The sequence below is a fragment of the Geotrypetes seraphini genome, chromosome 4 (assembly GCF_902459505.1).
Source record: "Geotrypetes seraphini chromosome 4, aGeoSer1.1, whole genome shotgun sequence".
NCBI classification, from domain to species: domain Eukaryota; kingdom Metazoa; phylum Chordata; class Amphibia; order Gymnophiona; family Dermophiidae; genus Geotrypetes; species Geotrypetes seraphini.
Window position 1 is genome coordinate 268407431 of NC_047087.1, and position 25267 is coordinate 268432697.

Genomic DNA, 25267 nt, shown 5'->3' on the forward strand with positions numbered 1-25267 from the left:
TACAGAAACACAAGAAGAAAACAAAGAGCACATTATAAAAACATCAGATCCAAGCAAGTAATATATGATAATATAAGTAATATACAATAATATATTGATATTTGTTTTGAGTCCCTTTTCATAATGCTCAAGGCAGAGATCAAAATGACTATAATCATATGAGCATAAGAAATGCAATGGGTGCATAGCAAAACCAGGATGCTTGACTTTAAAATTCAACGTGGAAAAAAATTATATTCCAATTTTTGTGTCCACTCAACGAGCTCCATCAACTGTCAAACACCTCTGCACTATACCAGAAATCCTTGCAAATAAAAGTCACTCCAAGATATACTAAACCATAACAACACTACTTTTAAAGACTCAAACAGTGATAACCCTACCTTGGAAAAAATGATGTTATAAAATTACACCAGGTCCTCCAACATCAACATTTCCTGCCGGAAAACTGAACAAGCTGTACTGCAAGACATCTCCACACAAAAACTACATGCTAGCAGAATAATTGATAAACAGAACACTGATATGGGACTACAAGTTAGAAACAGAAATACATAAAGTGAAATGGAAAACCTGAGAAACTTTGGTGTAGTTTGCCTGTATATGTTCGGGGGTGGGGGGTGGAGAGAGGAGTAGAAAGAGCAAAGCTTAAGGAAGACATTGATAGTAGAAGTATGGAACCAATTTAGCATTAGCACTCGCAACATTTCAGGGAGTACCGTCTTCCCCACCCCATCCCCATGCCCATCACTAGCTACGTCTGTGAAAAACCTGACTCCTTCTTCTGTGAAACACTCAGGAAGAGAAATGGACATGGTCCTATATTGAGCAAATACAAAGATATAAGAAACATATATTCCCAAAAATGATATATTCCCATTATTAAAAATTCAGAATGAAATGCTTTTTTATACCTTTATATTCTAACCACTACATTTATGGTAGGAAGTGTGAATCCGCCAAAACCAACCAAAATCCTACTATACAGACAAATAGGTGCCATCTGCTATTGGGGTGTTAGACAGGTAGGTATAGTAGGTTTAGCGGGAGTTTGGGAGGGATCAATATACATTAGAAGGGAGTTATGGTGAGATGTACTTCTGGCACCCTTTATGTGAAGTTCACAGCAGTGCCCTCTAAGGTGCCCCACTGCTCTATTGGCATGTCTGTGTGGCCAGTCCATTACAATGCTGATCCCTCCCACATCCAAATGGTTTGGATTTAGAAAATTTCAAATTGGACATATTTGTGGTTGAAAATGGCAAAGTTGGGCATCCTAACATTGGATGTCCTGACAGTCAAGACATATATAAAAAAAAAATGTGGACATAAAGTGGTTTCAAAAATGGCCGTTTTTCCACCCCCGACTTTGGATGTTTTGTGGGAAACATCCACAGTTGGACTTGAATGCACTAGCAAAAATGATCCTCTGCATTTATTTATTTTGAGACAATAGAACACATTTTTGATTGGAGGGGCCAAACAAATTTGCCTCCAGCCCTGCTCCCAAGATCTCTATATGTTGATGATGCATTGAGCATAATATTGATTGGGGTCAAGGTCCTAGTATCCCATACCATTCTGCTGTCTATGCTAGTCTCCATACATTATTAGCAGTGTTCTGCTGTTAAGGAAAGATTAGGTTCTTACCATTGCTAATCTTCTTTCTTGTAAATCCACATTCTATTCCTGAACTAGTGGGTAGTCAATCCCATCTCATGATCTCTCTTGTAGGAAGCTTCATTTACATATTTTGATCCTCTCCTCTTACCTCAGGACTGCCCTCTGACTTCAAGTTGGTACAAAAGCAGATGGCCATACCTATATAGGACACAGAAAAGGGAAGAGGTACAGGGATACTTCCTGAGAAACAAGTCTAATCTGTTCATATTTTAAAACTGCATAACAATTAAAACAGGTTTTGCAAACATTATAAACCATAAAATCGTAACAGCAAGGAGACACTAGTGAAAGACCCCCAAGGGCAAAGTGCATGATATTAGTGGATGTTAATCTTGGAAAGTCTGGTCAAAGAATCAGAAGCCCATCTTACTAGTACTTATTGAGTCAGACAAATTGGCGAATATGCAACTCCCAGGGTAGGTTTCAGGAACAGAGTGAGGATTTACAAGAAAGAAGATTAGCAAAGGTAAGAACCTAAACTTCCCTTCTTGTACAATCCCACTCTATTCTTGAACAAGTGGGATGTAACAGAGCAGTCCCTCAAATTCAGGGTGGGACTGATGAGCCTGCTGCCAGAACTGAAGATCAGATTGCAGAATCCTGCTTGGCTGCCACATCAGTCCTGTAAAACTTCATAAAGGTATGCAAGGAGGACCAAATGGCAGCTCTACAAATCTCTTCTGGGGAAATCGCCAAAGTCCTTGCCCATGAGGAAGCAATACCTCGTGTGGAGTCAACATTTACTGAAAGAGGAGGCCACTTTCCAGCTCCAATATAGGTGGATGAAATAGACATGTGAATCCATCTGGAAATGGTGGCTTTTGAAGCCAGTTTTCACTTATGGGCTGCACCTACCAGCATGAAAAGGTCATCAGACAACAAAACTCATTTGTGACCTCTAAATATAAGCTTGTGCATATCCAGAAAGTTCAGCACCCTGTAATGTTTGCTCAAACCCGAGAGTGTAAAGGCCGGCAACTGCACCTCCTGGTTGACGTGGAAACTAGAGACCACCTTCAGAAGGAGGGGATAGTGCACAGGATCATGTTTGATTCCGTAATCCAAAGAAAGGGATTTCTGCAGGACAAAGCCTGAAGTTTGGAAACTTTGCAGGCTGTCGTAATACCCACCATGAATACCGTCTTGATGGAGGGATCCATCAAAGAAGCCAGGTCCAACGGTTCATAGGGCGAACTTGCAAGCAACCTGAGAACTAGATTGAGATTCCAAGTCAGAAATGGCTGGCACAACAGAGGATAAAGCCGCAACGCACCCTTTAAAAACCTGGCCACATCCAGATAAGCAGCCAGAAAGCCCTCCAGAGGCTTAGTACTGAAGAAGGAAAGTCTGGCTAATTGAATTCTCAGGGAACTGAGTACAGGGCTCTTTTCCAGGCCTTATTGAAGAAAGGTGACTTCAACTGGGATTGATGTCGAGTTCGGGTCTTCGTTTTTCTGAGCACACCAAGTTTGAAAACATTGCCAAGCCTTAGCATACACTGCAACAGTTGCCTTCTTCTTGCTTCGCAAGATGATAGCTATTACTCCTATTGAGTAGCCTCTGCGCCTTAAATCTGCACGCTCAAGAACTGTGCCGTTAAGACCAAAGCATTCTGGAACATGCAGGGCTATGGGACCTTGTGTGAGAAGGCATGACAGGGAAGTCTGAGACCCTGATCCAGCTACAGACAAACCAAGTTGCATACCACAGGCACCTCGGCCAATCTGGCACCATGAGAATCACCCAAACCCGGTGTGTCTTGATTCTTCTCAGCAGATGACCTATCTTGGGCTATGGAGGAAAGACATATAGAAGGCCCTCCTGTGGTCATAGCTGCAACATGGCATCCAATCCTTCGCTTCCTGAAGGTAAACTTGATTGTTTGCATATACACCTATAAAAGAAAATATGTACAGTCTGAATGCATTAAAAAATTTCAACACTTATAAAAATGTCATTAAAATAAATATGTGTAATGACCAGTTAAAAAAAAAATAATCAGAAAAAATTCTTGTTTTTTGTTTTATTTCTATATATTACCTTGTAAAATGGACTAACATGGCCACTACAGCATTTCACTCAAGAAAAATCCAAAAATGAACTAAAAATAATTTGGCTTTACACATCTTTATTGCAAACTCTTGATGCTAGCAATTTGTCAAAACATGGTTTGTGTTGAGTACTTTTATGAAATCACTGGTTTGGATTTTGATTTTCATGAAAACTCTGATGTCTGGCATTTATCTTTGTATTATTTATTATTCTCATATGTTTTGGATAAACTTATTTTAGCTTTTTTGTAATACAGTTTCATTATTTTTTTTCAGTTTGGCTCATTGGTTTTGTGTCTTTCAGCTTTACTTGTCTTTGCTGTTTTCAGTTGTCATAATTTAACAGTAAAAATTAAGGTATGGTTAGTACAAAGACTCGGTATTTGTTTTGGGATTTCACAGTATTTTGTCATTCAGTTATTGCAGAAATACGTTTTCTACCACATGTTAATTGATTCTGCAGTTTCCTTAAATGATGACTGCTGTCAGATTAAACCTGGATATTCAGTGCCAGCCATATCATGGCACCAGCACTGAAATTCCAGGTCATTGGCAGCACACAGAAGTTATGCTTGTATGGTTAAGCTAAATGGACAAAGTTATGATTGCCTTTTGTGCAGTTCAGTTTGCCTAGAAAGCTATGTGGGCACCTGCGCTGAATACTGCAGGAGCCCACATAATTCCCGACTAGCAATGTAGCCTCATTTGAGCCTAGGTGGGCCTTGACCCCCACCTACTCTGGGCTTAGGCTCATCCAAAATTGTGGCACCCTTGTTAAGGCACTGTACACCACACCAATAGCCCTTATGCATGCAGACATCACTTATATGATGGTACAGTAGGTGTATGGTGGGTTCACACCTTCCACCACCAGTGTAGTAGTTAGAGTGGGATATTGGACTGGATCCCCTTCTCTGCAGTCCACTGCATGTACCCACCAGGCTATACCAGAAACCTGCTTGCTTCTGTAATAGGACTGCCCAGAACATTTGAAGCTGTCAAACATGCAGGTATGTACTGTTTCATTTACATCTTTGGGGGGTGGAAAGGGGGTGTGACCACTGGGGGAGTGTGGGGATGCATGATTACATCCCTCCAGTGGTCATCTGGAGAGTTTGGGCATCTTTTGGCACTTATAATCCACCTATTTATTGGTAAAACAGGTCTAGCACCAAACATCCAAATTGTGCCCTGGACGTATTCTAAAATGTTTGATTATGGCCCACCCTAGTCCCGCCCCCATCACGGCTCTAATACACCCTTTTGAAATTTAGATGAACTATGGAAATCCATCTAGAAAATAGGTTTCAAAAATAGCAGACTGGAAGAGTTTGGCAAGAAAAAAGTCCATCTGCCCCTTTTATGCCACTTTTTGGACATTTTTCTTTTTTGAAAATGAGCCCCATAATAATGTAGAATATGGTCTTAGCTTACAGTCTTCATAAAAGCCAAAATATAATGCTACAGTCAACTATTTTTTTTACCCGCAGCAATAATAAAAAATACTGTAAATTAAACTACATAAGTTCTATGCCAAAGAAGTGAGCAGGTAATCCTGACTTCTATATTAAAACAAAAATAAACTACTCAAAATTAATGAAGCTTGCTTTCAGGAATGCATGCATACCTAAATATGCATTCCAAAAACAAATGTCTTGAAATGCTTAGACAATTTGATGTGGATTAGGAGGACAGACATGATCATTTCATTAGCCTCCTTCTCTTTGGAAAGTTGATTAAAATGAGAGGAATTCCAACAGCATAAATCTATAGATATGACTGCTATAAAGGCTAAAACAGTATCAATCAGATGGACAATGAAGGGAAATTAATGTAATGAGGAATGGGTCAATGACATAAAAACTCATGTAAATGCAAATGAGCCTGCCTCACTCCATTGGATCCTACTTATGACGAAAGAGATTATTTGCTCATAAATCCCAGCTATAGTGCATTAACATTTAGTTTTTATCAGAAGAGTAGCTTTGTTCACAAAAGGTCTGCTGCATATAAATGAGTCAGGTTGAAAAGCTGATGCTGAAAAATTGGTGAAATAAGATTGCTTGTGATGGAGAAAATAGGGTGTTATAACTCAGTTAGAACAGTTCTCATTCAGTTTCAAATCTTGCAGGAGAATTTGGTCATTTTTCCTCCTTAAATGTGCAGATCCTTTGATCTGCACATTTTTCTGAGTGAAAGTACCAACAATGGTTCATTGAGATTTGATTGTTTTACCATTAGAAATGTTATTATTGAGATGTTGCTTGTTATAATATTTTATGAAAAAACAAATCAAAAATTTTTTCACTTTTGTTGTTAATTTTTCCTTTTCTATTTTTAAATGGAGTTCTTTTCTTGATAAATGTGAACTATACATTTTAAAACACTTGGATCCTTTTAGGCTATTATGCGGTATATAAAGTTTTTAATAAATATAAACAATGCTGGCTTTTCATTGTAAACTATTAAAACTTTTATTATATAAAGAACAAAGCTGGAACATTTCATTAAAAATGTAGGTTTTTTTTTTTGTTTGTTTTTTTTTACCAAACATCAGTAGAAAATAACCTTGGTGCATGGGTCTTTCCCACACGCTGAGGCCATTTTTACTACCGAGGCAATATTGTTGAATTTCCTTTTTTATTTTTGTATTAATGGTCATTAAACAGATTAGCATGTGAGCCTTTCTGCCATGATTAATACAGAACATGCCCACTCTCTGCCTCCAAGACACACCCCCTGCACCAAAAAAACCCTTTATTTTGTAGCATTTATGTAACATAAGCATATCCTGAAATTATAGCTAGGTGCCACATTGCACCCTGCGGATTACTGCAGCTTTTTAAGGTCCCTGTAATGATCTGGAACTAGGTGATCTGAGAGAATATTATTTTATCTTGTACTGTAAAGAAGCAAACTAGTGATTAAGATACACAGATTAGGAATTTGAAAGCTACTAGTCAAACCGCTATAAAAGACAGTTTATTAGTCCTTAGGAAACTTGAAATGATGGAAAATCAAATTAGGGTAAAACGATTCCTGAATTTTCCTATGACTCATCTATTATCTTCAGAAATATTATTGAGATAATATTTTTCTGATATCCTGAAACTTCCAAACACTAGTGAAATAGTGATTTCTAGAATATACGAGTATATTTCCTTAAAGACAAAATTGATGGATGTTGAAGGGGCTACTGATGTTTTGAAAGCCCCTGAAACTCCTAATCTCACAGCGTTTTAGGAAGATTCTCAGGATTGTATCTCTAAAAAAGCAACATTAATGGTGACTATTTGATTTAGATAAAACTTTGGTTATGAAAGCATATTTCAGTAATAAAGGTGCTATATTTTGTGGCCAAAAAATTCAACTTTTTCTTGATGTGACTCGTTCCACACAACTGAGACATAAGGCTTTTTTGGCTTTGAAATCTCAGCTCATTTCAAAAGGAGGAACATTTATTTGAAATTTCCATGTACATGCTTAGTTATTTTTTGAAGGAAAGAGTTATATATTTTTTTTAACCTGACCAATTAGAGAGATTTCTCTTGGCAGGGAAATAGGATATTAGGTTGATGATTTGGCCAAAATGTTTTCCTTGATTCTTCTTAGCGAGGGATGGGAGAGTTTCTTCATAGATTGAAGGGACTATAAGCACTAATAAATAGGATTATCGTATCCTGAGTATTTCAGTTATAATTTTTATTTATGTTAAATTCATTCTCTCCTCCCCTCCTTGGATGTGGACTTTTCACAATATGAATGAGAGTATTTACTATGTTTAGTTTTGAATTGCAATTTTACCTGATTTACCTGATTATATGTGTAATACATATTTTATTAAAATATTAAAATAATTTTTTTTAAAAAAAGAAGATGGAGCCTTCTCTGACTACTAGTTTCCATCGTGTGGAATAGTATAAGGATCTCCCTGGAATAGTACAAGGATCTCCCATCTCACCACTGTTATATAACATCTTCATGACCACATTGAGCTCAATAAGCCTCAGACCAGGGGAATGGTTCTTCTCATATGCAGATGTCTTTCTACTAAAACCGCTAGTGCAGCTTTGTAAAAGGAGCCCTTATTTTTTTATACATTATACTAGCTAAACAGAACTAGCTAAATTTATACAGAACACTAGCTAAAGTGCAAGAATAGGCGGAGAGATACCATCTAGCTCTACTATATGTGGTAGAGTGATTTACTTTAACATTTCCACAACGAGCTACTCGCAACATTAACCAATTTGTTTTTCCATCCATTTGTGGTTGATCATCCATTTGTGGTTGATCATTCTGTAGATATATAGATAAATTAGTAGCATTTCAGCTTTGGAGGGAAATATTGGATTATTGTCCTCATGCTGATTCTTATTTAGCTTTCTGGAATCAATTAAAAACATATTTGTTTTAAAAAATGGTTTACATAATGATTGTTAAAATTATTTTCTCCTTTTAGCTATTTGTCGTAAATGTATCTTCTCAATGTTGTACATATTTGTTTGATCTCATTGTAAACCACTTTGAACTTGTAGCAGTCTATAAATAAAGGATTATTATAATATTATTATCTCAAACTGAAAAAAACCCAACAAATTATTATTCTTTTGGTGACAATTGGAACCAGCTTCAACACTGAGAAAACCTCCAAAGTACTGGGAATCACTTTAGATAACTCATTAGGTTTTGAAGATCGCTTTAACAACTTAGTACAAAAATCCTTTCTTACACTACAAAAAATAGTAAGACCTACTTCTTCCAACAGCACTAAAGGATACTAGTGTAGTCAATGATATTGTCACGACTAGACTACGACAATGCTCTACTCTCAGATATCTCCATGAAATGAATGAAAATCTCTGACTGATACGAAACACTGAAGCAAAACTCATATACTGTACTACAAATCATGAGTTGACCATGACACAACACTGCTTATAGAACTACACTGGTTACTGATAGAAAACAGAATAGAATTCAAACTATGCTGCTATATATTTAAAACACTATACGGTGACGTCCCTTATAGCTTCCCCAGATTTACTGAACTATTAGGTAGACCAACTAACTCTAACAACCTGACCCAATCATTGGCAACTCTGAAAGATATAAAATATAAGACATCTCAAAGCAAATAATTCAACTACCAAATAGCAAAAGTGTGGATGGAACTCACATCCCATCGAAACTCAAACAACCCTTTATTATTTGTACCATTGATGATTAAGTGTTATATTTATTGTTAATTTGTTTGGATATATTGTTACACTTATTGTAAATTTGAAAATGAATAAAGAATTAAAAAAAAAAAAAAAGAAACTCAAACAACCACAGTATACACACTGATTCACAAAAATCTAAAAACATGGCTTTATAAGAAATCCCAACCATGGGTCCAAGAAGACTTGGGCCTCCTTTTACGAAACTGCAATAGCAGTTTATAGCGCAGGGAGCTACGCTAAATGGCCTGCGCTACTCCCGATGCTCATTGAGTTTCTATGAGCGTCGGGAGCAGCGGAGGCCATTAAGCGTGGCTCTCTGCGCAAGAAACTGCTATCGTAGTTTCATAAAAGAGGGGGTTAGTGCTCTTTTACAAAGGTGCGCTAAGCGTTTTAGCATTTTAGCGCTTAGCATTTTAGCTAACCATGCTCTAACCGCTAATGCGTGCATGTTAAGTCTATGGATGCATTAGCGTTTAACACGCACCTTTGTAAAAGAGGGGATTACAAGTCACCCAAAACAAAGACAATGTTAACGGTCAGCTGCTATTTTTGATATATTACCTCAGACAGTATGTATAATTTGATAACAATTTGATAACTTTATGTAGCATGTAGAGTTCTTTATAACCTATTTAACTCTATACAACATTCTATGTAACAATATGTTTCCTGTAACCTGTCTAGAACTCTAATTAATGAGGATTCAGTGAGAAAAAGATTGCACATAACATATTCATTGTGCACATCCTGAAAACCTGACAGGCTAGGAAGCCCTCAGGAGAGGCTTATATGTCTTCTTAAAAATATATATAAAAAAAGCCATAGACACCAGCTGTTCTCTAGTTTTCCTCTCATTTCTGCATAACTAGTGAGCTTTTTTGTTTATCCCATGTCTGATTTATACTTTTGAGATATTTCAATGTCTATCATAGTCATAAGGGATGATCAGTTGGAAAATTATTGTATTGTGGCCAGATGGATAGCAAGACCTGCCAGTTTGGGTGGGTTCAGATTTAATCTGGGTTATCCCTGTCCACCCCTACCCCATAAATAGTTTTTAAAAAACTTCCCCTCCATCCCCACATCCATCTTTCCCTCTCTCTTCCTTTCCATCCCTTCTGCCCCTACTTCTTTGTCTTCTCTCCTTTTCCCCAAAGTGTCTTCTCCTCCAGGGAGGCCCTTGGCCCAGCATCTGCCCATCTTTCTTTGAAACAATTCCCCTAGTCTCCCTCAGAGCTATCGCTGGCAGCGATTCTTATAGGCAACCCATGCCAGCCCTACAAGCTTCCCTTTACTGTGTCCCACACTTGATGATGTCACTTCTTAAGAACATAAGAACATAAGCAGTGCCTCCGCCGGGTCAGACCATAGGTCCATCCTGCCCGGCAGTCCGCTCCTGCGGCGGCCCAAACAGGTCACGACCTGTCTGAATCACCAGAAGGGGCTCCCTTGCCACCTTGGTTTCTCATTGAAGTCCTATCTTCCCATCGTAGTCCTAACCCTCCGGTCTTGCACATGCATGACCTGTTGGGTTTCTATACTTATTACCTGGTTAGCTTTCTATACCTGTGTTACATCCCAGCACCTCTCTCAGTATCCCACGATCCCTTTATCCCTCAGGAATCCGTCCAATCCCTGTACCGTACTCTGCCTGATCACTTCCTCCGGTAGCGCATTCCAAGTGTCCACGACCCTTTGGGTGAAAAATAACTTCCTTGCATTTGTTTTGAACCTATCTCCCTTCAGTTTCTCCGAATGCCCCCTCGTACTTGTTGTCCCCTTCAGTCTGAAGAATCTGTCCCTATCCACCCTCTCTATGCCCCTCATGATCTTGAAGGTCTCTATCATATCTCCCCTGAGCCTCCTTTTTTCCAGAGAGAAGAGCCCCAGCCTATCCAACCTCTCGGCGTATGGGCAGTGTTCCAGCCCTTTTACCAGTTTCGTTGCTCTCCTTTGGACTCTCTCAAGTACCGCCATGTCCTTCTTGAGGTGTGGCGACCAATACTGAACGCAGTATTCCAGATGTGGACGCACCATCGCTCGATACAATGGCATGATGACTTCCCGCGTCCTGGTTGTTATGCCCCTCTTTATGATGCCCAGCATCCTGTTGGCTTTTTTCGAGGCTGCTGCGCACTGTGCAGATGGCTTCAGTGAGGCATCCACCAGCACACCCAAGTCTCTCTCAAGTCTGCTGTCTCCCAACAATGCCCCCCCCCAATTTGTAGTTGAACAACGGGTTCTTTTTCCCTATATGCATGACCTTGCATTTTTCCACGTTAAAGCGCATTTGCCATTTGTTTGCCCAGTCTTCCAGCTTGTCCAGGTCCCTTTGCAGGTCCTCACACTCCTCCCTGGACCTAACTCTACCGCACAGTTTGGTATCGTCTGCAAATTTTATAACCTCACACTTTGCCTCCTTTTCTTGTTCTTCACTGGCAGAGACTCAGTAGAGGGAAGCCTGCAGGGATATAGCATGGGTTGCCAATAAGAATCACCACCAGATTTGGCTCTGAGGTAGACCGGGAGAGGTGTTTCAGATAAATATGGGCAGATGCCAGACCATGGTTTCTCGGAGGCGCAGATGCCGGTTTGGGGTAGAGAAGAGGAGGCACCATCATTGAGGTGTCTTGGGGGCCTCATGGGCCATTAGACTGGGTGGGCCTGAGCTCATCCAGGCCCACTTTGTGCCTATGCCACAGATTGTAATTTTTTTCATGTTGTTTATGGAAATGTTCATTATGTTAAAAATTGTTTCCATTCTGGGATTAATGTCATCATGATGATGCACTCTTCCTAAACAATTTGCATTATTAGCAAAGAGTACACACTCTTTTCCCAATAGTAAGCGCATACACAAACTATCACGCAAACTTTCTGGCCAGTGGCACACTAAATCTAGTGCCCCGGCCGGAAGGCACCGGAAATGAGTGGACGTCGATGCGATGACGTCCAAGCATGCGTGGAGGCCCATCTGGCTGTGACCTACTTTGGTGGAGGGATCCAGGAGGTGCGAGGAGAGAAGGAGAGACACCAGCCAGGAGGAGAGTCATCTGCGCCAGCTGACTTCCTATAGGACGTGCCTCTCGCTGTGAGAAGCACATCCTGTAGGCAGTCAGCCGGCGTAGATGACTCTCCTCCTTGCCAGTGTGTAAGGGCACACCTGAAATCTCAGGAGGCATACTGGTGTGCCTCGGCACACAGTTTGTGATACACTGCTCTATAAGAAGAGTGCACCCTCTTTCTAAGTAGTGCACTCTATATGCACAAAATGCACTCTATTATCTGTAAATGAAAAAACATGAAATGGGTATTTTCTGCTCATTGCACGACCAAAAGAGCAAAATTCTGCAGAACAAAGCACAACAGCAGCAAAAGCAAAGAAGACAGAATACAAATGACATGCAAGAAACTGGTGAATTATAGGTAAGAACATAAGAATTGCCATACTGGGACAGACTAAAGGACCAGTATCCTGTTTCCAATAGTGACCAACCCAGGTCCCAAGTATCTAGCTAGATTCCAAGTAATAAAACAGATTTTATTCTGCTTATCCTAATAATAAGCAGTGGATTTCCCCAAGTCATCTCAATATGGGACTATGGACTTCCTTTTTAGGAATTTATTCAAACCTTTTTTAAACTCCACTAAGCTAAATGATTTTACCACATTCTCCAGCAACGAATTCCAGAGTGAAAGGTCTTTATTAATATAATATTGTAATGACTACACACAGACTGTCTCGGAAGTAGGATCTGCCTCAGGGTTTTTGTTCTAAGTGAAGAACCCACATTGAGGTAATTCATCAGTATATGAATCATGACTCCTAAGGCAGGCCATAAGGACGAAACACGATCTGTATCGAGTCATTACAATATTAATAAAGACCTTTCACCTATACTTCACCAGTTTCTTGCCTGTCATTGGTATTCTGTCTTCTCTGCTGTTGCTACTGTTGTATTCTCTGCTCATTTTCATTTGTTACCAACATGCAATGACATGGGATATGTTGGTGACATTTTCCATGTCATTGCAGATGTCATTGCAGATGTTGTTCTATTGTCCTTTGATACTCAACTTCTGGAAGTCAATATGGGGGAAAATTAATATTATATTAGATTCATCAAATCCACTTACGTATGAGACGGTCATATGCGGAACATTATTACATGTTAAACCCCCTCCCCCCTTAGATAGATATAAATGCCGTCTTTTCCTTATAATGACTGGGATAGCCATGCAGATGATAACCCGAAACTGGAAAAACTATGATCGTCTGAATTTCCCTTTCTGGTGGGCTAATCTGTGCTCCAGCTATGGATATGAGAAAATGAATACAGAAAGTCTGGGGCACAATATTCTTTTTAAATTGGTTTGGAGTCCGTTGGCATCGTATGTTACTTCTCTATAGCAGGTCTCTGATCAGGTTTTGTTTACTTTCATAAACATCAAAAATAGGGGGGGGGATATTTCTGTCCTAATTTGACCCTAGAGTAGTTACACTTGGGGTGGGAGGAAGGGTGGGAAGATATTATTAATATGAAGAAGGTAAGGTTACTGGGCAAATAAATGTCGCTATGTTTTATTGTATAATCATTGAGTGGGGGGTGGGTGGGAGAAAATGAGTGGTTATATATATAATTGTAAGTGGATGTGCTTAAATTGATGCTTTATGTGTTATATATTCATGTCAGGGCCGGATTTTCCTATAGGCTAACTAGGCTTCAGCCTAGGGCCTCAAGATCAAGAGGGGCCTACATTCAAATTGTTAGCAAAATTAAAATTACACTATTCTAAAAACAGTGAACACTAAAACACTGAACTGAAAATAAGGAGAAATTCTACGCTTCGGGATCAGAACCGGCTCCGGCCGCAACGGGGCACCGATTCGGCTTCTCCCTTTCTTTTTCTCGCCCTGGGAGGAGGATCGGGGAGGGAAAGACGTCAGTCCGGAAACAGCTGGGCAAAGCCCAGCCCCGCAGGGAGAGAGACAAAACGTGGATCTGTCAGGACAGGGCGGCCCAAACTGGCATCGGGGGGGGGGGGGTTCAGTGGAAGGTGGATGGGAGGCAGGCAGGCTGGCATCGGAGGGGGGGTGGGAGGGTTTAATGGAAGGCAGGCAGGCAGGATGGCATGGGGGGTGTTCAATGGAAGGGGGATGGGAGGCAGGCGGGTATCGGAGGGGGGCTGAGGTGAGGAAGGACGCACTAAGGGGCACTATGGACATAGGAAGGGGCAATTTTGTGTGTTATGTTTTGATTAGTTATTGTTACAAGTACTATATATGGTGCTGAGAATAAATGTCCAAGTAAGTGTTCTCGACTTTTTTTTATTTATTATCCGTGTCACATTTTTTATAAAGGTTAGTACCAATAACAACCTGTTTCATTTAACATATTGATATATATCACAGTAATTATGTATTTTATTATCTCTCATGTAATTTACAAACTTAAAAATGGGAGGTGAAAGGGCCTCATAAGTGGAATAGCCTAGGGCCTCTTTTCATCTAAATCCGGCCCTGATTCATATATTGCACTTTTGAAGTATGAAAAATAAATAAAGAATTATTTTAAAAAATAAAAATTTATGGATAGGCGTAAAACTCCAAAGGGCCAGAGCTGAATGTTCCATTTCACACTGGTGCTGGCATGAGCAGGAGTGGGATTAACCAGGTTTTTAAAATTTTTTTTTTTGGTGGGGGGGAGAGCAACGGAAGATGGGGAAGAGTTGGGGGAGGACCATCAGGGGGAAAATGATTTTGAAGGGACATTGAGGGAGATATGACTTGGACTGGACCATTGTGGAGATTTGACTTAGGGAGACAGAAGGGGTCTTACTTGAGGGGACATTCAGAGTGATCAGACTTAAAGGGACTTTCATGGGGTGGGGCACTGTTCCTTCTAAGCTGAGGAGACATCCAACGATAGTCCTGAAAGTTGGGGTGCTGTTTCACTTCACTTTTTCTGTAGTGAGGGACAGGCAAGATGTGGACTCCAAGGAACCTTCCTCATCCTAGTGACTGAAATATAATATTAAAGCACCCACACACTGACAGCAGTTCAGCTTGAGGACTCCCACTCAGCGTAGAGGGAACAATGGGTTGGTGGATACTAATTTTTCTATTTGTTATTATGAATACGATTTTCTGAATTGCTTAGGTTTTTAAGCAGGTGATACATTTTTTAAAAAATTAATGAATAATATTGGCCCCTTTAAGAATCAGGCCACACCTCTGTGGCCCAGTGCTCCCAGGATGCAAAAATGTTGCCAGCAATTTCCCAGGAATAATGTGGCTTGTGGTGTTCATCACAAGCTGTGTTATTGGATTTACATAGCAAAGAGGTGTTTTATCTGCATTTGCATGTTTTGCATCTTATTAATCTGTAACCCAGGGTTCATAATAATAATGTACCTTACTGTACAGTATACAACACGCATTAGGGGCCAAGATGCATTTTGATAACTGCCCCTATAAATCTGCTCTGCAAAAGTTCTCTGCTTTTTTTTTTTCCCCCAAAAGCCTGATACAGTTTTACTGCTGCTGTTTTTATGGTTGCAACCATGGTCAAACCATGTAGTTACCTCAGCCATCCTACTTTTTAGACTAAGGGGTCCTTTTACAAAGGCGCGGTAGCGGTTTAACACGCGGAATACCACGCGTTAAACCCGCCTGCCGCGCTAGTACTTAACGCCTCCATTGACGAGGCGTTAGGATTTTAGGCCGACGCGCTAACCCCCTTAGCGCACCTTGATAAAAGGAGCCCTAAGTAGAGGTATTTTATCATTTGGAACTGCTAGAAGACTTTTCTAAACTAGACTCTTATTTGCCAGCCTGTAAATAACATCTGACTTGATGCTAAACTAAACTCATTCTGGTCTCTGTTTTGCAGAATTCCTGTGTCACAAAAAATGATCTGAAGATATTTAGTTGGTGACATTTTTTTCATATCTGAGTTCACTCAATTGTGTATTGCAGAGATTTTTATGCCTGGAGATTTTCACAGACCTCCAAATGACACAGACTAGATATATTTTGCTATTTTCATCTCTGTGGTGAGGTATCCCATAAATTTATATATTGTTGAAAATATTTGCTCACTATTATATCCTACCCCATCCTTTTTTTCTCCATGCAGGGCATCTGCCAATGACTGTCACTTCATCTCTTTTATGAACTTTGCTGCTCTCGGGGTTCTCTGCTCTCATCTATATTCTTTGGCTATTAGGGTGACAAAATCTATAATCAAAATGCATGGACTCAAACAAGAACATGTGTTGCTGATTAAAGCATTTTTCTAACCTGTCCACATTATCCTTTGATCTCACATTGCTTGCTCCTGGTTTGGATATGTTAAAGGAATTAGAAGTGGTGACTGTGGTTCAGCGTGTGTAAAGCCATGGGGGGGGAGGGGGGAAGGATCAGCATAATAGTAAGAGGAAGGAACGCTGCTTTGTGTATCTTCAGTACTCATTCTTACGAGATTTGAAATGTACTGTTTTAATTTTTGGTCTGAATTTGGGGAGTGTATGGTGCAGTGGTTAAAGCTACAGCCTCAGCACCCTGAGGTTGTGGGTTCAAACCCACACTGCTCCTTGTGACCCTGGGCAAGTCACTTAATCCCCCATTGCCCGAGGTACATTAGATAGATTGTGACCCCACCAGGACTGACAGAAAAATGCTTGAGTACCTGAATAAATTTATGTAAACCATTTTTAACTCCCTGGTGAGAATGGTATAGAACTAGTATGAAATGAATTGAATAAATAGTATGAATCGTTTCAGCCTCTACAAGAGCTGGTATTGTGATGTCATAATGCCTCATTCCACCAATGCCTAAGAGCCAACCTCATCAGTGATGTCACAGTAGCTTGATTGTCCTATACTTGGCTCACTTTTACTACATTTTGATTTTCAAAGTGGAACAGTGGTTAAAGCTACAGCCTCAGCACCTTGAGGTTGTGGACTCAAACCCACGTTGCTCCTTGTGACCCTGGGCAAGTCACTTAATCCCCCCATTGCCGCCAGATACATTACATAGATTGTGAACCCCCTGGGACAGACAGGGAAAAATGCTTAAGTAACTGAATAAACTAATGTAAGCCGTTCTGAGGTCCCTGGGGAGAACAGTATAGAAAATTGAATAAATAAATAAAAATAAAATTGGAACATTCATTTTCCCTTAATTTTCTATTTTTAGAAAGTCTACTGATAACTTTGTTCCTCATTACAATACCTAGAGACAATTTATTGGAAATGTTCACCAATTCAAGCTTACAGTATTAGCATAGATCAGTGGTTCCCAACCCTGTCCTGGAGGAACACCAGGCTAATTGGGTTTTCAGGCTAGCCCTAATGAATATGCATGAAGCAAATTTGCATGCCTATCACTTCCATCATATGCAAATCTCTCTCATGCATATTCATTAGGGCTTGCCTGAAAACCCGATTGGCCTGGTGTTCCTCCAGGACAGGGTTGGGAATCACTGGCATAGATCATAAGACTACAATACACAAAATCACTAGCAACTTGTGTAGCGGCCGTCAGAAGTTTCACTTTCATAAAACATCCAAATAAAGGTTTTTAAGGCATCACTTGTGCAGTACACATCTATTAGGAAGTTTTAAAATGGTATCAACCTATCCAGAATAAGCCTAACCCTGACAACAAACATAAGAAATAGTCCCTTAGTCACCAGAGGGTGGTCTACATTTTAAGTACAAGAATTTTGTTCAATGTACATTTTGGACAAAAACACAGCCATTGACTTGGCCAACTCTTCATCCCTGTCCGCTGCTCTTGAGTCTGTTGTCATACTCAGGATTGAGCATCTGCTGATCAAATACTGCATCATAAAGTCCGTTGCTAAGCCAGCTAAGCCAAATACTAGCTCTGGACGAGTCTTCTGATCCCAAGTAGTGAATCCGGCCTACCTACCTGTTAATTGGCTATGCTGCCTGTTGCTGGCTAAGCTGGCCTGCATATTGCACAGCATATGAAGGCTAATATTATCGCACTATAAAGCTCATTTAAATTTCTAACTATACATACAAAGAGCTATATGATAAAACACATGAATAGCGTTTTAGAAAGGACTTCCAACTCAGAATAAGGATGGTACTGGTGGTGCTAGCATTTTAAAACAGGAATTTCCAATTCTAAAATACCATAAGAAATGAGCCTCTATGTGCTATAACATGTTTATGCAGTAGCCTATCCTCACATGCTAACTACCTTTGCCAAAATGGTCCTTAATATTAGGGTTACAAGATGTCTGGGAAAACCTGGACATATCCTCTTTTAGAAAATGTTCTCTTGCTTTTTGTTTTGTTTTTTTTCTCATCGTTTTCAGATAGCTCATAATATAGTTCAAACATGACTGACTATCAGTTTTTTCATTGTTACATTACATTGGTGTCTTCTATCCCACCAATACCTTTTAAATTATATGATTTAACATAGATTAGATGGTTTTATTCTTTGTAGGTCATCCTAGAACTTAGTACTAAAGATTAATTTGTTCCCTTAATGGTTTAGTAAACCTTTATTTAATACATTAATGGTATTTAACCGGTCATGTATTTTGTCTTTTTAAGGTCATATATTTTAGCACTTTAACGATGATCATCTTTCTATGAAGATTTAATTGGCCCATTTTTTGGAAACTCATTATCCAGTTCGTTTAGTTTTTCACATTTTGACCCCATCTTCCCTATTGACGTATTTGCATTTCTAAGTTATAAGGTGAAATTTTCATATATTGATTTTATCCCGCTCATATTTATATATTCACAAGTCACATTTATTCCATCTTGTTCCTTTTCTATTTTTTACATTTCTATGTTAAAATTTTAGTTTATATTGGCAAATCATTTTTAATGTGATGTTATTTTATTTATAGTACCTTTTTGTCCCCTGAGGAAGGCGATGCAGTCGCCGAAACTTGGATCCTGGTCAGGACTAGATTTATTTTGTATGTCAAGGACTTGTTATTGGACTTTGAACCAATCATTAATAAAGTATATGTAACTGTTGGTTGGATTTGACATCTCCTGTGCCTCTTCTTTTGTTGTTCTATTTTACTCCGAGGCTTGGTACCTTCTTTCCTGTTTTTCTCCTAAATCTCAAGCCACCACATTAACTATTAGTACAGCTGTCCACTAACAGCACACACTAACCCTCATGTTAACTATTTAATACACTTTAGTAAAATGTCTTCTTAATCTAATGTATTCTAATACACAATTTATTATTCACACTATATCAAAAAAGTTCAAGGCAATTTACATTCAAAGAGGCCATAAAATATACAGGAAAATACAAAAGCAATCAATAATTAAAATATCATTATACCATGAATATTACAACAAGTCATATAAAAAGTTTTCAAATTTTTCCAAAACCTTAAGTAATTGATATAAGAACATAAGAATAGCCTTACTGGGTCAGACCAATGGTCCATCAAGCCCAGCAGCATGTTCTCACGGTGGCCAATCCAGGTCCCTAATACCTGGCCAAAACCCAAGGAGTAGCAATATTCCATGCTACCGATCCAGGGCAAGCAGCAGCCTCCCCCATGGCCCTCTCAATAACAGACTATGGCCTTTTCCTCCTAATGTGAACAAGTAGATTATTCCAAATTGTAATAATCATGTAAGCAAAAGAGGAGTTGAGCTGTTGTTTAATAATAAAAAACATATATACCAACTGGCCATCAACAACCATATTAAAAAAAAAAAAGTCAGTAAATGCACATTTTAGTTAAGCCTATGGGGCTCTTAAATTCCTTCTTTCATTATTATTATGAATTCTAAAGAGTTATGCAACACTCCTCAGAATTATTTTAAGTTCAAAGCAAAGATTTATAAGATCTATATATGACTCACCCAGGCCAAGACTAGTGCAACAAAAACTTGAACAGCAAACAACCAATTTCAGCGGATGAATGATGACTAGGAAAACCATTCAAATAAAATGTATTGTGCAATACTTATATTAATATTACATGAAAATATACTGATGTGAGCAATGATAAGTTAGAAACGTTCTGACTGGGATTTAATGTCTGCCTTTCCCAGTCTGCATTTCAAACAGTGTCCACATACAAAAAGCACCTATGTTAATTAATAGCAAAACAGCCTTAATGCAATATATTTCATGACCAGCTAGGAAACAGAATGATGTGATCTTTAAAGCTAACAAGTTAAAACTGTAAGATATCTACTTTCCCCAGCTGTGAATACATGCATCGGATAAACAGTTTTGATTCAGCATTATATCAAAACTGAGCATCAGAATTCTACCTGATTCTGAATGCTTTGCTATGGAAACTTATGCTGTACGCAGCAAAGGTCTGGGAAAAATGCAAAACATGAAAATCATAGAACTGTTCATCTAAGTTAGACCAGCTAAATTGCAAAATCTGAACAGCATAGACAGCTGCAGCAGGTTATTAAAACAGTAAGTTTGCCAAAATAGAATGAAAAAATATTAGAAAGGCCTACATGTTTTCAAAATACATGCTGGTGAAAAGCATAATTATATTTGCCAGTACACCAAAGATATATACGGTACTTATTGAAGAAATAAACCCAAGCACTGCATGCAAAAATAGCACATTTGCAATTAACCACACATCAATGCTTCTGCACATATATATATTTAAACATATATAAAAACTAACCTTACATAAATAATCCTTCAGGATGCACGTTGCTTGCCTGCATTACCTTAGAGCAGCACTGTTTGTTCTTTGCTCTGCATTCATTCTAAAACCTGTAGGTTTGTTTCTATCAGACAGATTTCAAAGGATTTTCCTATTCACTCTGCAAAATAATCTCAAAATAATCCAATCCATTTTTTGCTGCATCAAATTATTTGCCTGCTAACCCTATCCTTGGCATGGTAGAACGGCTGAGAAATGATTCATCAAAACAAACCAGGGAAGCATTAAAAAAAAAAAATCAACCAAACAGCAAAATGTTCTCACCATGTACACACCCACAAAGTGAAGAATCAGGTCAGCCTAACTGAGGAAAGGCTAAGGATGGATTTCACACCAAGGCTGCAGTTTCCCAGTGATGCACTGTGAATCCTGCTTCCTCCTGGGAGAATGAGCTCATTCCTAGCTTCCAACAGCCGCCCCTCAGCCATTGCAGTGTCACTGCAGCTAGCAGCTGAGTGCAAGCACGTCACTGAGGAGCTCGCTTATAAAGCTAAGAAAACCATCCCTTTTTTATCCCCCCCCCCAAAAAAAAAAAAACAGTTGAACACAGTAACAGGGGCATCTAGAACACCTGCAAGCCAGTGCAAGAAGCCCTCTAAGAAAATGGTGTGCTAACAAGCATAAGTACAGGCAGGGGTTCCTCCCATGTTTAAGCCTATAAGAAAAATGCCTAGTGCATCTGGACTCCATAGTTTTGCATTCATTTTCATCTTGCAATAGAAACTAAAGGTATGAATATTTAACTGTTGCTATGCTGCTGTTTAGTTTTAGCTCTGTAATCAGGATTTAATAGGTACTGGAATTTAATAGCAGTCTAATTTGATTTCTATATTCAGAATTTAATAAGTGCTACAGCATATTTAACAATTCTGGGGCTGTTATTCAGTGGAAGATAGCTAGTTATCTCCATTGACCGGGTATTTCCTGGATTTTCAGTGGCATATAAAGACTTTTCCTCTCTCTGTTAAATCTTAGCTCACGTTCGAGGTCTAACACTGGCTGCCTTTTGAGGCCAGCATATTTTTTAAAGTTTGGGTGTATCTGTTATAAGGCTTTTTTTGTTTATTACCTTCCTGTTTGGTATCTTACTTGAAACTGTTTAATCCATTAAAATGTACTAGAAATTCAGATCTGTTCTTCTTCCCTACCCCAATGGCCTGTCGCTATAAGACTTTTTTGGACAGGACATTGGAATATCAGGCAGGGAAGTTGAACTCCTGGATGAAGCTGCTGATTGTTCAAGCCTATTCTTATCTTACATTTAGGAAATTATTGAAAACTTATCAATTTGATAAACAAAAATGTTGATATTTAAGAAGGTATTTTTTATTAGGCTCTGTATTTTAAATGTACTTTTTATCTGATGCTGTATTTAATGAATTTAGTAGTTATAATAGTTGTGTTTTTTTTAATTGTATTTTTTAACTGAAATATTTCAGTTCTTCTGTTGTGAACCACCTCTGGCAGGATACACATTTCAAATCTGACATATTGTAATCACAAAATAGAAAATAAAATTATTTTTCTACCTTTTGTTGTCTGGTCATTATTCAGATCTTGTTGGTCCCAGGCTCTGGTTGTCTTCTGATAACTTGCTTGCCAGGGTCTCCTTCTTCTTTCTCCGTGCTAACCATCTATCTTCTATTTCTGTCCTCCCCTTCCATTTCCCTTCCCTCCCCCGGAGGTCTGGCATCTTTCCTTTTTTTTGTCTCCTCCCCAGATCCACCTTTTCTCAATAATAATAATAACAGCTTATATACCGCAATACCGTTAAGTTCTCAACTACCCTTTCATCCAGCATCTCTCCCTCAAGGTCCACCATCTCTCCCTTTCTCTTCCCAACTACCCTCCTATCAAGTATCTCTATCCCCCCCTCCACACCATCCTTTGTGTCCAACTTCTCTCCCTTTCTGTTCCTTCCCTCTCTAAATCCCATTGTCCACCATCTCTCTCCCTGTCCTGTGTTTTTAGACCCATTATTTTTTCCTCCAAAGTCCGGCATATACACGTCTCTTTGAACCCCCTTCCCTCTCTCCCTCCATGTACTTCTACATCAGGGCCACCTCCCCCAAAAGGCCTGTCCCCCCCCCTGAAGGCCTGACCCCCTCCTGAAGGCCTGTCTACCCTGAAGGTCTGTCCCACCACCCCTGAAAGCCTGACCCCCAAAGGACTGCACCCCCCAAGGCCTGCATGCCCACCCCATCCATCCATCTTCTATCTCTGTCCTCCCCTTCCATTTCCCTTCCCTCCCCCGGAGGTCTGGCATCTTTCCTTTTTTTCGTCTCCATCCCCAGATCCACCTTTTCTCAACTACCCTTTCATCCAGCATCTCTCTACCTAATTCAGGCAGTGGAGCAGCCTTCTGAGAGGATCGCCGGTACTTTAGCATCCTTGCAGGTTGCCCTAAGCCTTCGGAGCTGTCTTCCCTCTGCCGCGGTCCCGCCCCTCCTCTGACATCAGAGGCAGGATCGCGGCAAAGGAAACAGCTCCAGAGGCCGATGGCAACCTGCAAGGATTGCTAAAGTACTGGTGATTCTCTCTACAGGCTGATCCGCTGCCGGAATTAGGTAAATGGACACCAGCAGGAGGCCATGGGGGAAGCTGGACACTAGCACTTCCCGACTGATCCTCCCCCCTCGCCCTCTAAAGCAGGAGCGGCAGCGGCCAGCCATTAAGAGGTAGGGGGACGAGGGGGGAGGGTTAGTCACTGAATCGGGAGGCCGATTTTTTTTTTTTTTTTAATGATTCAAATTGATTCACCCGAAGTGAATCGGTGAATCAATTCGAATCGTGAATCGGGCAGCACTAGTAGTTACTATATAATGAGATTATGTATTTACTCTGGTAAGCTCTTTTTCAGTAGATAGGTGAGACATTCTAGACCAGACATGGGCAACTCCAGTCCTCAAGGGCCTGAATCCAATCGGGTTTTCAAGATTTCCCCAATGAATATGCATTGAAAGCAGTGCATGCAAATATATCTCATGCATATTCATTGAGGAAATCCTGAAAACCCGATTGGATTCTGGCCCTCGAGGATTGGAGTTGCCTATGTCTGTTCTAGATAGATAGGTAGTGATCCCTTGGCCATATGCCATCTGCAGAAAGAATCGACTCCGGATTTTTTCTTTGTGCCTCTGCTGTACTTCACTGGGCTCCTTAGCTCCACCTACAGTTACTACCCAAGCATTAAGAGTCACCAAATAAACATGAAGTAGAGACACTCATGCCAATCAAGTTCAGCAACAACCGTTCTGCTCAAGAAGTAACATTAGAACATCAACTGCAAACAGCCAACAAAGGCCTCAAACGAGCTAGAAGAAACATAAACAGACCAAGACAGTAGGCGCAGGAGTCTAGAATGTCTCACTTATCTACTGGAAAAGAGCTTACGAGTGAGATAACTAAATTTGCAGATGACACTAAACTGTTCAAAGTTGTTAAAACGCATGCAGATTGTGAAAAATTGCCGGCTGAACCTTAGGAAATTGGAAGACTGGGGGCTGGATTCTGTATAGGACGCCCAGTCACAGAAGCCGCCTAAGCAGCTATCACACATGGGTATCCTATATAGAATTGCATCTGTCCTCAAGGACAGAAGACTAAGCCTGCCTAATACCATGATTCCCTAACCAGCATCCATGTCATAGGCACTAGTTAGAGAACCAGGTTGCCACTGAGCTTATCGCGGCAAGGAATCTCCCTGTCGTGATAACTTTAGTGGAAACCCGCACCCCCCAACCACCCACAAAGACTCGTCAGGAGGGATGCCCAGTCCTTCCTGCTAGAACCCATCCCACCCCCATACATCAGCAGAATCCCCCACCCCATAAAGTCACCACCTCCCCCTGCTGGCCACCCTGGACTCTCCCAGCCCCTCAAAACCACCCTCTCCCCCATCAAACTTATAATGATGGCTGGCCGGAGGCATTCTTCCTGCCTCCAGCTGGCTGGCCCACCTTCACATGAATGGCGAACCTGCCCCTTCCCGGTGCATCATGAGATGCACCGGGGAGAGGCCTTAGGCACGTGGGCCAACCAGAATCTTAGGCCCCTCTTGAATGGCATTCTGGGATGCACTGGCAGTGGCCTAAGGTTCTGATTGGCCACATCCCTTAGGCCACTCCCATTGACCATTTCTTCTGAGAGGGTGTCCAACACCCCTGGATGGGCCAGTGATTGTAGTGTGCTACCCAGGTCCGAAGGCTGGCATCTGTCATCATCATGATCCAGGAGGTAAGTTGCAGTGGAATGACACTGCAGGACGACTGTAGGAAAAGCCATCAATCCATGCTGGCCCGAGCCTCCAGAGTCTAGGACTACAAGGCTTCCCACTCTCTCCTGCTTGAAGAATATAATAAGCTGGCAATGAATTTTGGAAAGTGGGAATATTGGCATATTCAAGAATAATGAAGGGAAAATGTCCATGAAGGACACCACATCCTTTAGAAGGTCAATATCAATTTGGGAATTCAAATGTTCCTTTTTTCTGTCCCTCAGCAGTGAAATCAGTGCATCCCGACTCTCCAAAATTGATGAAAACATGTCACGCAAGCCACGCCATGGCCTTATTTCTCCCCC

The 25267-nt window shown here is 40.2% G+C and overlaps 1 protein-coding gene across 19 annotated transcripts in view; it reads right to left on the reverse strand.

Annotated features, from left to right (window-relative positions):
- The window catches only part of JAKMIP3 (Janus kinase and microtubule interacting protein 3), a 308083-nt gene that overhangs the window by 267329 nt on the left and 15487 nt on the right, over positions 1–25267 (reverse strand). For 14 of the 19 annotated variants that reach the window (XM_033940792.1, XM_033940790.1, XM_033940793.1 and 11 more), the window contains exon 2: positions 2814–3577. The exons of 3 other annotated variants lie outside the window; for them this stretch is intronic. The gene's annotated coding sequence lies outside the window, so the exon portion shown is untranslated. Of the gene's footprint in view, positions 1–2813; positions 3578–20950; positions 21076–25267 lie in introns of those variants that run through there. 2 more of the 19 variants (XM_033940780.1, XM_033940783.1) reach the window with 2 other exon arrangements.